The sequence below is a fragment of the Arachis ipaensis genome, chromosome B5 (genome assembly GCF_059453495.1).
Source record: "Arachis ipaensis isolate K30076 ecotype BB chromosome B5, ASM5945349v1, whole genome shotgun sequence".
Lineage (NCBI taxonomy): Eukaryota > Viridiplantae > Streptophyta > Magnoliopsida > Fabales > Fabaceae > Arachis > Arachis ipaensis.
Genome location: NC_142440.1, coordinates 80,703,056 through 80,716,568, shown reverse-complemented (window position 1 = coordinate 80,716,568; position 13,513 = coordinate 80,703,056). Strand labels below are relative to the sequence as shown.

Genomic DNA, 13,513 nt, shown 5'->3' with positions numbered 1-13,513 from the left:
GCGTCCGCGTCATATTCAAATATTGGCCACCCACGCAATCGCGTCAACCACGTGACTGCGTCACCCTGAATTTGGCAATAATGAGTTTTGAACAGAGAGTTGTGGGAGCGCGAGGCTGCCCTCGTGCCAATAGCACAAAACGAATCACGCGTCCGCGTGACCGACGCGACCGCGTCGATTCATATGAGCGCAAATCGCGCGAACGTGTACCCCACGCATCCGTGTCGCTTGCGCCGCACAACTTATCCTAATTTGCCAAAATATCTTATCTTTCTATTCCCCAAATCATTTTTTTCTTTTCCCTCCTTATTTCTTTCTTCCCCTTCTTCCTTCTTCCTTCTTTCTCACTTTCTATTTTCTCTCTCTCTCACCACCATTATCCAGGTTTTTCTTTTCTTCATCCCTCCTTACTTTTCTATTCTTTTTTTTTTTTTTATGTTTTCTTCCCCTTTTCTTTTTCTTTTACTTGCATTATCCATGTTTTCCTTTTCTTTCTTTTTCTTTTAATTGGTGTTGGAAATTTATTAGGGTCATCATTATTCCTTATGATTTGCTTGTGGGTTGTTGCAAAATTGTTTGGCAATTATATATTAATTTTTAAGGGTTGCTTGCATGTTCAATTTAATACATTCAATAACTTATTCACCATGCATGCTATGTGTTTGTGAAAATGCCCGTATGGCATTGTGCACTATTTTTTTAGATCTCTTTTAATTTACTACTCTATATGCTTGCTTTTCACAAAACCCTTTTTTATATTTCATTATTTAAATATAATTGTTAATACAAACAGATTATTAGTATGACAGACTTGGTAATCTAACTTAGACATTAAATGCTTGATCTATGCTACTCATGCCTTTGCCTGCATGCCAATAAATACCTTGCATTTAATTATTCCCATATGCACTTGCTATATTTCCATTGATGATTTTCCACATGTAGTCATGACCATGTGTTAACATCATTCATCTCCTAATGTGCATTGATTACCACCTTTTCACCCTCTTCCTTGCTCCAACCCTTGACATTTTAACATACTTTTTCTTTTCTTTCTTTTAGGATGGCCACCAAGAAAGGCAAGGAGAAAGCTACTCCCAAATCAACAGCAAGGAGAGGAACCAAACGAGCTCTACTGCCAAAGCCATCTTCAACTGCAGTCAAGCCCTCAACAAAAAGAATTAAGAGGATTATTAAGGTTGATGACAAAGAGAAAGCCTTCCCAACAAAGGACACTACACGATTTACCAATCGCTACTGTGAGCAGATGTTCCCCATCCTGGCAAAAATGAGTTACAACAATGAATACCTTCTTATCCTCCCAACCCGTATTGCTGAATTTGTTGAGCCGCAAATTGAAAGAAGACAATGGGGTTTCCTTAAAAGACAGCCACGACAGGTCAATCTTTCCTGGGTAGTCGAGTTCTACTCTAATTTCCACCTGCCAACCCTATAGTCTGTCTACGTCTGTCAGAAACAAGTCCCCATTACAGAAGAGGCTATTCAACGAGCTCTAGATCTCCCCCTTACTCCAGATGGACTGGATGCATTTCAAGAAGCCTCACTCAAGCGCCAGATGTACCAATTTGACTGGGACGCTGTTCTCAGAGTTATCGCACTACCTGACAGCAGATCGATCCACGGATACCATCGTTCCCGACCTAAGGGAATATCGGCTTCTGCACTTACCTTGGAGGCTCGCGTATGGGCACAGATTATGTCCCATTACGTCTTTTCGAGCACTCACGAGTCCTCCTTCACTGCAGACATGGCCGTTCTACTATGGTGCATCCTTACGGACCAGCCTCTGAACCTACCAAGACACATCCGGAATGCCATGGGACACGTACAAATTACGGGCAACTTATCTTTTCCTGCCTTGGTCTCAGATCTTGTCTCAGCAGCCGGAGTCTCCTACAGAGCTGGGGACACCAAAGCCATGCTTTCGCGGGATGATCAATACGTCCCTCACGGAAAATATATTAGATCTCCAGCCGTAACTACAAGCCAGCCCACTGAACCAGCTGAAGATATTCCTCATTCAACACCACAAGAACCTACAACAAACCAACTGCTCCACCAGATACTTGAGAGGTTGGATCGGCAGGAACACAAAGCAAAGCTGAGAGAGCGCCGTAACAAGCGCCGATTCACATACCTCAAGGAGCTGCTTAAAGGAAAATACAGAGACTCAGACACCCCGGACTCCACTTTGTTTACCAGCACAGGGAGCCATGACGGTCCCGACTGTGGAGATACTGCTACCAGCCCACCTTTGTTCCTGACAGATGGCACCGAGGACGGTGCAAAGCCTTAAGTGTGGGGAGGTCGGTCAGTACCTGACTTCCGGAGTTAATTTTTCTTCCTTAACACCAATAAAATAGGATATTTAGTTAGTTTTTCTTTTGTAGAATAGGATAAATTGCATAGTAATAAGATAGTTGCATGCATGTTCTACTTGATTGAAAAGACAGTAAGTTTCTTCTAAGACCCTATTTTTTTTTAGAACAAAATTTCACTAATTTTAATAAAAAAAAATTTATGTAAAATTTACTTGAAGTTGTATCTGAAACATGATTTTTGAGCTAAAGAATACACAACCTGTGAGACTTTGAGCCTAAATACATGGTTACATTATTTAGCCATAAATATTTTATTCTTGTGTGTTTACTTCTCTATGATTGTAATCTGTATTTTGTTTCATCTTATATGTCCAATGTTTAATATATTTATATGCTTACGTATGATTGAGGCCATTATTTGTTTATCTCACTTATCCAAATTAAGCCTACCCCTTAAGTTACCTTTGTTAGCCACTTTGAGCCTTTAAATCCCATTTATTCTTTATTTCACCACATCACTAGCCTTAAGCAGAAAAACAATTATATATCCCAATTGAATCTTTGGTTAGCTTGAGATAGAATTGTGTGTTAATTGGGTATGGGAAAATTGTGGGAACAAAAGATAATAAGGGAATGCGTCATGATAATATAATGAGAGTTTGGGTACCTACTCATGTGAAATTATAAAAGAAAAATTAAAATTCTATGTGCATTGATAAGTTGTGTTTATTTTAAAATAAAAGTTGATACATGAGTATGGAATGTGAAAGAAAAAATTTTGGGTAGCTAGGTGTGAAATTTAAGTTACATGGAATATATATATGTGTGTGTTAGGTGAAAGCTTGGGATAATTAAAGATTCAATTTATAAGCTTACTCAGCCATATATATATATATCCTTACCCTTACCTTGGCACCATTACAACCTTGAAAAGACCTCATGATGTTTGCATTGGTATATTAATTATTGTTGATTGGTTAGGTGAAGAACAAAAAAATTAGAAAGCATGATTAGAGAAGGATAGAGTGATTACCCTATACACTAGAGAGATTAAGAGCGTACATACATCATCAGTGAGGGTTCAATGCTTAAATTCTATGTTCCCTGCTTTCATGAGCTACCTTCTTGCATTTTTGTCTGTTGTTCCTATATAAGAATTAAATTAGTGGAATTTGATTTGTGATTATCTTGAAGAGCTTATTTACTTTTGACCAAGTGGACAAGAATCATATAGTTGCATTCACATATATAGGTTGCATTGCATTGCATGAGTTTTACATGTTCCTACTCATTCATTTTATCTCATTCAACTAAGCATGAGGACATTCTAATGTTTAAGTGTGGGGAGGTTGATAAACCATTATTTTATGGTCTATATTGTGTTTAATTGTGTGGTTTTATCAAATCTTTACCCACTTATTCATTAAATTAGCATGTATTTATAATTCCTTCCCAAAATTACCCCATGGTTGAAAAACTGCTTCCTAGAAGTTTTTAATTATGTATTTTAATTCTCCTTTATTCCATTCGATGCCGTGATCTGCGTGTTAAGTGTTTCAGGCTTTATAGGGCATGAATGACTTGGAGATTGGAAAGGAAGCTTGCAAAGTTGGAAGGAACACAAGAAATTGAGGAGATGACCAGCGAGAAGTGACGCGGACGCATGACTCACGCGACCGCATGACATAGAGGAAATTGCAGTGACACGCCCGCGTGCCTGACGCGAACGCACGGAATGGAAACTGCACAAGTGACGCGAAGGCGTGGATGACGCGCACGCGTGGCAAGGCAAGACGCTGGATGACGCGAACGTGTGGATGACGCGAACGCGTGAATGACGCGAACGCGTGAATGACGCGATCGCGTGACGTGCGCGATCTGCAGAATCTGCAGAATTTGCTGAGGGCGATTTTGGGCCCTGTTTTGACCCAGTTTTCGGCCCAAAAAAGCATATTAGAGCCAGGGAACATGCAGAGACAAAGAAAAAGAACGTTCATTCTGCATAATTTTAGTTTTTGATCTGATTTTACTCCTCCTCTAGGTTTTCTCTCTACACATTCATAGTTCTTAGGATTTTGATTTTATTGCTTTTCGAATTGGGATATTGAGAAGAGTTATTACCTCCATCAAGACTTCATCATTCTAGTTTGTTTCCTTACTTGTCACTTACTCTTTCATATCCTTATTTTATTCAGAGTTACTATTGAACTATTTTTTTGAATTTATTAATACAAGAACTATTTCTATTTTTATTATTATTTATCATGTCTTTCTTTATTTTCCCTTCTTATTTCATGAATTTTACAATCATAATGAGCGAGTAGGTCCATGACTTGATTGGGAGTTGATTGAAAGGAGGACCTTGAGTTGGATGCTCAAGAGTAAAATTATAATTGGGATTAGCGTTGGGTTGCCCTCTAATCATTGACACTAGTCCTTTCCAAGGGAGAGGATAAGAACTTGTGAATAGAAATTGACTTCCGACGTGCTTGACTTTCCTTTATCCGGTAAAGGATAACTGAGCAGACAACCTTCAATTATCAATTGAACTTGAGAGAACTCCATCAAGGATAGGGCTTCCAACTAATCTACTCCCGGTCAAGATTTTTATTTAAATTACATAATTTCTTTGATTTAATTTCCTATTTATCAACTCAAACCATTTTAGAAAACATCTGATTAATAAAATAGCACACCTTTATGCAACTCGTTGGGAGACGACCTGGGATTCATACTCCCAGTATTTTAATTCTAATTTTTTGACAACCCTTCTAAATTGGTAAGCGCAATTTTGGTTGGTTGAGAACTATACTTGCAACGCATCTCTTATAATAATTTCTTAACTCGCCAATTTCCGCCACGTCAAACCTCTCTTTGGATTCTCTTCTGTATTGCTTGGGAGAGTACTAGGAGGGATTTCAGTACCACTTTTGCTCAGTTGACCCACTTGTGCCTCCAAATTTCTTATGGAGGACTTTGTTTCAGTCATGAAACTGAGAGTGGTCTTAGATAGATCAGAGACTATGGTTGCTAAGTTAGAGTGGCTCTGCTTAGAACTCTCTGTCTATTGCTCAGAAGATGATGGAAAAAGCTTGCTATTGCCAAACCTATTTCTCCCACCATTATTATTGAAGCCTTAATTAGGCTTCTGTTGATCCTTCCATGAGAAATTAGGATGATTCCTCCATGAAGGATTATAGGTGTTTCCATAGGATTCACCTATGTAATTCAACTCTTCCATTGCAGGATTCTCATGGTCATAAGCTTCTTCTTCAGGGGAGGCTTTTTTAGTACTGCTTGATGCAGCTTGCATTTCAGTCAGACTCTGAGAAATCATATTGACTTGCTGAGTCAATATTTTGTTCTGAGCCAATATAGCATTCAGAGTATCAATCTCAAGAACTCCTTTCTTCTGAGTCATCCCATTATTCACAGGATTTCTTTCAAAAGTATACATGAACTGCTTATTTGCAACCATCTCAATGAGTTCCTGGGCTTCCGCAGGCATTTTCTTCAGATGAAGAGATCCACCAGCAGAGTGATCCGCTGACATCTTGGACAATTCAGACAGACCATCATAGAATATACATAAGATGCTCCATTCTGAAAGCATGTCAGAAGGACACCTTCTGATCAATTGCTTGTATCTTTCCCAAGCTTCATAGAGGGATTCACCTTCCTTCTGTCTGAAGATTTGGACTTCCACTCTAAGCTTGCTCAACTTTTGAGATAGAAAAAATTTGGCCAAGTAAGCATTGACCAACTTTTTCCAAGAGTTCAGGCTTTCTTTAGGTTGTGAGTCCAACCATATCCTAGCTCTGTCTCTTACAGCAAAGGGGAAAAGCATAAGTCTGTAGACCTCAGGATTAACCCCATTAGTCTTAACAGTGTCACAGATTTGTAAGAATTCAGCTAAGAACTGATGAGGATCTTCCAATGGAAGTCCATAAAACTTGCAATTCTGCTGCATTAGAGAAACTAATTGAGGCTTAAGCTCAAAGTTGTTTGTTCCATTTGCAGGAATTGAGATGCTTCTTCCATAGAAGTCAGAAGTGGGTGCAGTAAAGTCACCAAGCACCTTCCTTGCATCTCCACCATTGTTGTTATTTTCGGCTGCCATGTCTTCTTCTTTTTCAAAAATTTTTGTTTGGTCCTCTCTAGAGTATTGTGCTTTAGCTTCTCTTAGCTTCCTTTTCAGAGTCCTTTCAGGTTTAGGATCAGCTTCAACAAGAATGTTCTTGTCCTTGTTCCTGCTCATATGAAAAAGAAGAGAACAGAAAAGAATAGGAATCCTCTATGTCACAGTATAGAGATTTCTTTATGTGAGTAGAAGAATCGAAGGATAGAATGAAAAAGGGAGAAGAAGAAGAATTCGAGCACAGAGAGAAAGAGGCTTCAAATTATAAGAAGAAGAGAAGTGTTAGGAGATGAATAAAATAAATAGAAAGAGATGAGAGAGAGAGAAGAATTTTGAATATTAATTTAAAATAAAATAAAAGTATTTTTGTTTTTATTTTAAATTTTGAGTTAGAATTCGAAAATTAAGAAGAGAAATAAAATAAAATTAGAATTTAAAATAATTAGTTAATAAAAAAGAATTTTGAAAAAGTGGTGAGGGGTTTTCGAAAATTAGAGAGAGAAAAGTAGTTAGGTAGTTTTGAAAAAGATATGATTGAAATAGAAAAAATTTTAAAATCAAACAAAAAGTCAAGTAGTTAATTGAAAAAGATTTGAAAATAAATTTTGAAAAGATGAGAAGTTAGAAAAGGATTTTGAAATTAAATTTTGAAAAAGATTTGAAAAGGAAATTAAAAAGATTTGATTTTTGAAATTAAAGTTGATTACTTGACTAACAAGAAACTAAAAAGATATGATTCTAGAATTTAAAGATTGATCCTTTCTTAATAGGCAAGTAACAACTTGAAAATTTTTGAATAAAAACACTAAATGTTAGCAATAATTTCGAAAATCATGAAATAAAAATAAGAAAAATATTTTGAAAATTAATTTTGGGATTTTTGAAAACATGAAAGAAAAATGAAAAAGATTTAATTTTTGAAAGGGATTTGAAAAGATAGAATTTTTAAATTGAAATTTTGACTTGACTAACAAGAAACAACTAAATTTTAAAACTTTTTGACTAAATCAATTCAAAATTTCGAAATTTATGAGTGAAATAAGGGAAAAATATTTTTTTTATTTTTGAATTTTTAATGATGAGAGAGAAAAACACTAATTGATGCAAAACATAAAAATTTAAGAATCAAAACAAGAAAAATATGCAAGAACACTTTGAATGTCAAGATGAATACGAAGAACACTTTGAAGATCAAGATGGACATCAAGAACATATTTTTGAAAATTTTTAAGAAAAGAGACACATGCAAGACACCAAACTTAAAAATTTTTAATGTTGAGACACTAGTAATTCAAAAATGCATATGAAAAAGAAGAAAAGACACCAAACAAGAAAAATTAAAGATCAAACAAGAAAAATCATCAAGAACAACTTGAAGATCAATGAAGAACACATGCATGAATTTTCGAAAATTTAAAGAAAGTTAAAACATGCAATTGACACCAAACTTAAAATTTGATACAAGACTTAAACAAAAAACATAAAATTTTTGGTTTTTATGATTTTATTAAAATTTTTTTGTATTTTTTGAAAATTAATTGGAAAAAGAAAATAAAGGGATACAAAATTTTTAATAAGAATTCCAGTAATCATGCACTGTTAGTCTAAAGCTTCGGTCCAAAAGAATTAGACATGGCCAGATGGCCAGCCAAGCTTTAAATGAAAGCTTTGGTCCAAAAGATTAGACATGGCAAAATAGCCAGCCAAGCTTTAGCATAAAACATACAAGCATGTCAATGAGAAGTGGAAGCCTCAGTCCAAAAGATTAGACATGGCTAAGCAGCCAGCCCGGCTTCATCATATCTTATGAAACTCTAGAATTCATTCTTAAAAATTCTGAAGAACACAAATTTTTTTTTTGAATTTTTTTTTTGAATTTTTCGAAAACTAATATTTAAAAAGCTTAAACATAAAATAAAATTACCTAATCTAAGCAACAAGATGAACCGTCAGTTGTCCAAATTCGAACAATCCCTGGCAAAGGCGCCAAAAACTTAGTGCACGGAAATCGTGATTCACACTTTTCACATCTCCGCACAACTAACCAGCAAGTGCACTGGGTCGTCCAAGTAATAAACCTTATGTGAGTAAGGGTCGATCCCACAGAGACTGTCGGCTTGAAGCAAGCTAAGGTCATCTTGTAAATCTTAGTCAGGTGGATTCGATTGGTTATGAGGTTTTAAATAATTAAAATATAAATAAAACATAAAATAAAATAAAGTTACTTATGTAATTCATTGGTGGGAATTTCAGATAAGCGTTTGGAGATGCTTTGCTGCTTCTGAATCTCTTCTTTCCTATTGTCTTCTTCCAACCATGCGTTACTTCCTTCCATGGCAAGCTGTAAGATCCTCTCAGTGAAAATAGTCCTCTACGGTTTCTGCACGGCTAATCAACTGTCGGATTTCTCGTCTCGGATGAAAAATACCAGGTACAGCTACCGCATGGCTAATCATCTGTCGGATCCTGCTAGCGTCAGAATAGAATCCATTGATCCTTTTGCACACTGTCACTTGCGCCCAACATTCGCAGGTTTGAAGCTCGTAATAGTCATTCCTTCCCAGATCCTACTCAGAATACCACATACAAGGTTTAGACTTTCCGGATCTCAAGAATGGCTGCCAATTGGTTCTAGCCTATACCACGAAGATACTAATCTCACGGACTCAGTCTGTGTATTAGATATCCAAGAGAGTATACTCCAGCTGTCATCCAATGACTACGTTGAACATCATGTAGACCGCTTTGTGGTTGTCAGGCACGCGATCCTGGCTAAGCGAGTAACGAAGATTGGGTGATTGTCATGGGTCACCCTTTCATTCTGACTTAACTGAATTAAGAACGAGAGTATATCTTGGAGAAGAAGTAGGCGTGAATTGAATAGAAAATAGTAGTAACTGCATTAATTCATGAAGAACAGCAGAGCTCTACACCTTAATCTATGGGGTGTAGAAACTCCACCGTAGAAAATACATAAGTGAAAAAGGTCTAGGCATGGCCGTGAGGCCAGCCTAAAAAACGTGAATAATGGTCTTTAAGATCAAAGTGATCAAAAGATATTCCAAAAGATAAAAACTGTAAAATAAATCTCTAAAAGTAGTTTTTATACTAAACTAGTAACTTAGGTTTACAGAAAATGAGTAACTAAGTGCAGATAGTGCAGAAATCTACTTCTGGGATCCACTTGGTGTGTGCTTGGGCTGAGCATTGAGTTTTACACGTGCATAGGTTATTCCTGGAGTTAAACGCCAGCTTTGGTGCCAGTTTGGGCATTTAACTCCAATTCTGGTGACACTTTGGGCGTTTTACGCCAAGATGTTTTTGGGTGGCTTTGGACGCCAGTTTGGGCCATTAAATCTCGGGCAAAGTATAGACTATTATATATTGCTAGAAAGCCCAGAATGTCTACTTTCCAACGCAATTGAGAGCATGTCAATTGGGCTTCTGCAGCTCCAGAAAATCCACTTCGAGTGCAGAAGGGTCAGAATCCAACAGCATCTGCAGTCCTTTTTCAGCCTCTGAATCAGATTTTTGCTCAGGTCCCTCAATTTCAGCCAGAAAATACCTGAAATCATAGAAAAACACACAAACTCATAGTAAAGTCCAAAAATATGATTTTTGAATAAAAACTAATAAAAATATAATAAAAAGTAACTAAAATATACTAAAAACTATGTAAAAATAATGCCAAAAAAGGGTATAAATTGTCTACTCATCACAACACCAAACTTAAATTGTTGCTTGTCTCCAAGCAACTAAAAACAAAATAGGATGAAAAGAAGAGAATATACAATGAATTCCAAACTTATCAATGAAGATTAGCTTCAATTAGATGAGCGGGACTTGTAGCCTTTTTGCTTCTGAACAGTTTTGGCATCTCACTTTATCCTTTGAAGTTCAAAATGATTGGCATCCATAGGAACTTAGAATTCAGATAGTGTTATTGATTCTCTTAGTTCAGCATGTTGATTCTTGAAGACAGCTACTTTATGAGTCTTGGCCGTGACCCTAAGCACTTTTTTTCCAGTATTACCACCGGACACATAAATGCCACAGACACATAATTGGGTGAACCTTTTCAGATTGTGACTCAGCTTTGCTAGAGTCCCCAGTTAGAGGTGCCCAAAGCTCTTAAGCATACTCTTTTTGCTTTGGTCCACGACTTTCACCGCTCAGTCTCAAGCTTTCACTTGACACCTTCACGCCACAAGCACATGGTTAGGGACAGCTTGATTTAGCCGCTTAGGCCAGGATTTTATTCCTATGGGCCCTCCTATCCATTAATGCTCATAGCCTTGGATCCTTTTTACCCTTGCCTTTTGGTTTAAAGGGTTATTGGCTTTTTCTGCTTGCTTTTTCTTTTTCTTTCTTTTCTTCTTTATTTTTCACCATTTTTTCTTCTTTTTTTTCGCAAGCTTTTTCTATTCACTGCTTTTTCTTGCTTCAAGAATCAATTTTATGATTTTTCAGATTATCAATAACATTTCTCTTTTTTTCATTATTCATTCAAGAGCTAACAATTTTAACATTCATAAACAACAAATTCAAAACATATGCACTGTTCGAGCATTCATTCAGAAAACAAAAAGTATTGCTACCACATCAAAATAATTAAACTAATTTCAAGATAGAATTCGAAATCATGTATTTTTTGTTCTTTTGCAATTAAAAACATTTTTTATTTAAGAAAGGTGAATGATTCATAGGATATTCATAACTTTAAGACATAGACACTAGACACTAATGATCATGTAATAAAGACACAAATATAGACAAAACATAAAGCATAATTTTAGAAAAACAGAAAAATAAGAACAAGGAAATTAAAGAATGGGTCTACTTTAGTGATGGCAGCTAGTTCTTCCTCTTGAAGATCTTATGGAGTGCTTGAGCTCCTCTAAGTCTCTTCCTTGCCTTTGTTGTTCCTCCCTCATGGGTCTTTGGTCTTCTCTAATTTCATTGAGGATAATGGAGTGCTCTTGGTGCTCCATCCTTAGTTGCCCATGTTAGAACTCAGTTCTCCTAAGGAGGTGTTGATTTTCTCCCAATAGTTTTGTGGAGGAAAGTGCATCCCTTGAGGCATCTCAGAGATTTCTTGATGAGGAATTTTCTCATGCTCTTGTTGAGGTCCATGAGTGGGCTCTCTTGTTTGCTCTATCCTCTTCTTAGTGATGGGCTTGTCCTCTTCAATGAGGATGTCTTCCTCTATGACAACTTCAGCTGAATTGCATAGGTGACAGATGAGATGAGGGAAGGCTAACCTTGCCAAAGTAGAGGACTTATCCGCCACCTTGTAGAGTTCTAGAGGTATGATCTCATGAACTTCTACTTCCTCTCCATTCATGATGCTATGGATCATGATAGCTCGGTCTATTGTAATTTCAGACCGGTTGCTAGTAGAAATGATAGAGCGTTGGATGAACTCCAACCATCCCCTAGCCACGGGTTTAAGGTCAAGCCTTCTTAGTTGAACCGGCTTGCCTCTTGAGTCTCTCTTCCATTGAGCTCTTTCCACAAAAATGTCCTTAAAGACTTGGTCCAACTTTTTATCAAAGTTGACCCTTCTACTAAAAGAATGAGGATCTTCTCTTATCATTGGCAAGTTAAATGCCAACCTTACATTTTCTGGACTGAAATCCAAGTAATTCCCCCGAACCATTGTGAGCCAATTCTTTGGGTTTGGGTTCATACTTTGGTCATAGTTCCTAGTGATCCATGCATTAGCATAGAACTGTTGGACCATTAAGATTCCGACTTGTTGGATTGGGTTGGTGAGAGCTTCCCAACCTCTTCTTCGAATCTCATGTTGGATCTCTGGATATTCACCTTTTTTGAGCTTGAAGGGGACCTCAGAGATCACCTTTTTCTTGGCCACAACTTCATAGAAGTGGTCTTGATAGACCTTTGAGATGAATCTCTCCATCTCCCATGACTCGGAGGTGGAAGCAATTGCCTTTCCTTTCCTCTTTCTAGAGGTTTCTCCAGCCTTAGGTGCCATTAGTGGTTATGCAAAAATAAAAAAGCAGAGCTTTTTCCACACCAAACTTAAAAGATTTGCTCGTCCTCGAGCAAAAGAAGAAAGAAAGGAGTAGATGAAGAAGAAATGGAGGAGATAGAAGGTAGTGTTGGTTTCGGCCAAGGGGGGAAAGAAGTGTTTGTGATGTGTGAAAGTGAAGGTAGTGAGGAGGGGTTTTTATAGAGTAGGGGAGAGAGGGAATCCGTGTGAGAATGGGTGGGTTTGGGAGGAAAATAGTTTGAATTTGAATGGTGGGGTAGGTGAGATTTATGATAGGTGGATGTGAGCGGTAAAGAGAATATGGGTAAGAGGGTAGGAATTGATAGGTGAAGGATATTTGGGAAAGAGTTATTGATGGGATTGGTCAAGGGTATTTGGGGGAGAGTGTTATGGAAAGGTGTGAAGAGGAGAGAAGAAGAGGTGGGGTAGGTGGGGATCCTGTGGGGTCCACAGATCCTGAGGTGTCAAGAAATTTTGCTCCCTGCACCATTCTGGCATTCAAACGCCCTCTGTGTGCAAATTCTGGCGTTAAATGCCATCTCTACTACCTTTCCTGGCGTTAAACGCCAGTCTGCTATCCCTTTCTGGCATTAAACGCCCAGAGTGCTGCCCATTCTGGCATTTAACACCCAGAATACTGCCAGGCTGGGTGTTAAACGCCCATTCTGCTATCCTTACTGGCGTTTAAACGCCAGTAAGTCTGTCCTCCAAGGTGTGCTATTTTTGATGCTGTTTTTCATTTTGCTTTAATTCTGCAACTGTTTTTATGACTTCACATGATCATCAACCTAAAAAAAACATAAAATGACAATGGAATATAAATAAATATAATTAAATAACATTGGGTTGCTTCCTAATAAGCGCTTCTTTAATGTCAATAGCTTGACAATGAGCTCTTAGAGAGCTTCACAGAGACTCAGATCTTGATGATGGCCTCCCAACACCAAACTTAGAAGTTGAGTGTGGGGGCTCTATTTGACTCTGTATTGAGAGAAGCTTTTCATGCTTCCTCTCCAT

The 13,513-nt window shown here is 37.4% G+C and overlaps 1 non-coding gene and 1 pseudogene across 1 annotated transcript; both read left to right on the top strand.

The window, feature by feature from the left end:
- The first annotated feature begins 1,063 nt into the window (after nt 1-1,063).
- The window catches only part of LOC148564751 (uncharacterized), a 31,476-nt pseudogene continuing 19,026 nt past the window's right edge, over nt 1,064-13,513 (top strand).
- On the top strand, nt 5,950-6,057 carry LOC148564752 (small nucleolar RNA R71). The gene has a single exon (XR_015884365.1). It is a non-coding gene; the product is annotated as a small nucleolar RNA R71 (small nucleolar RNA).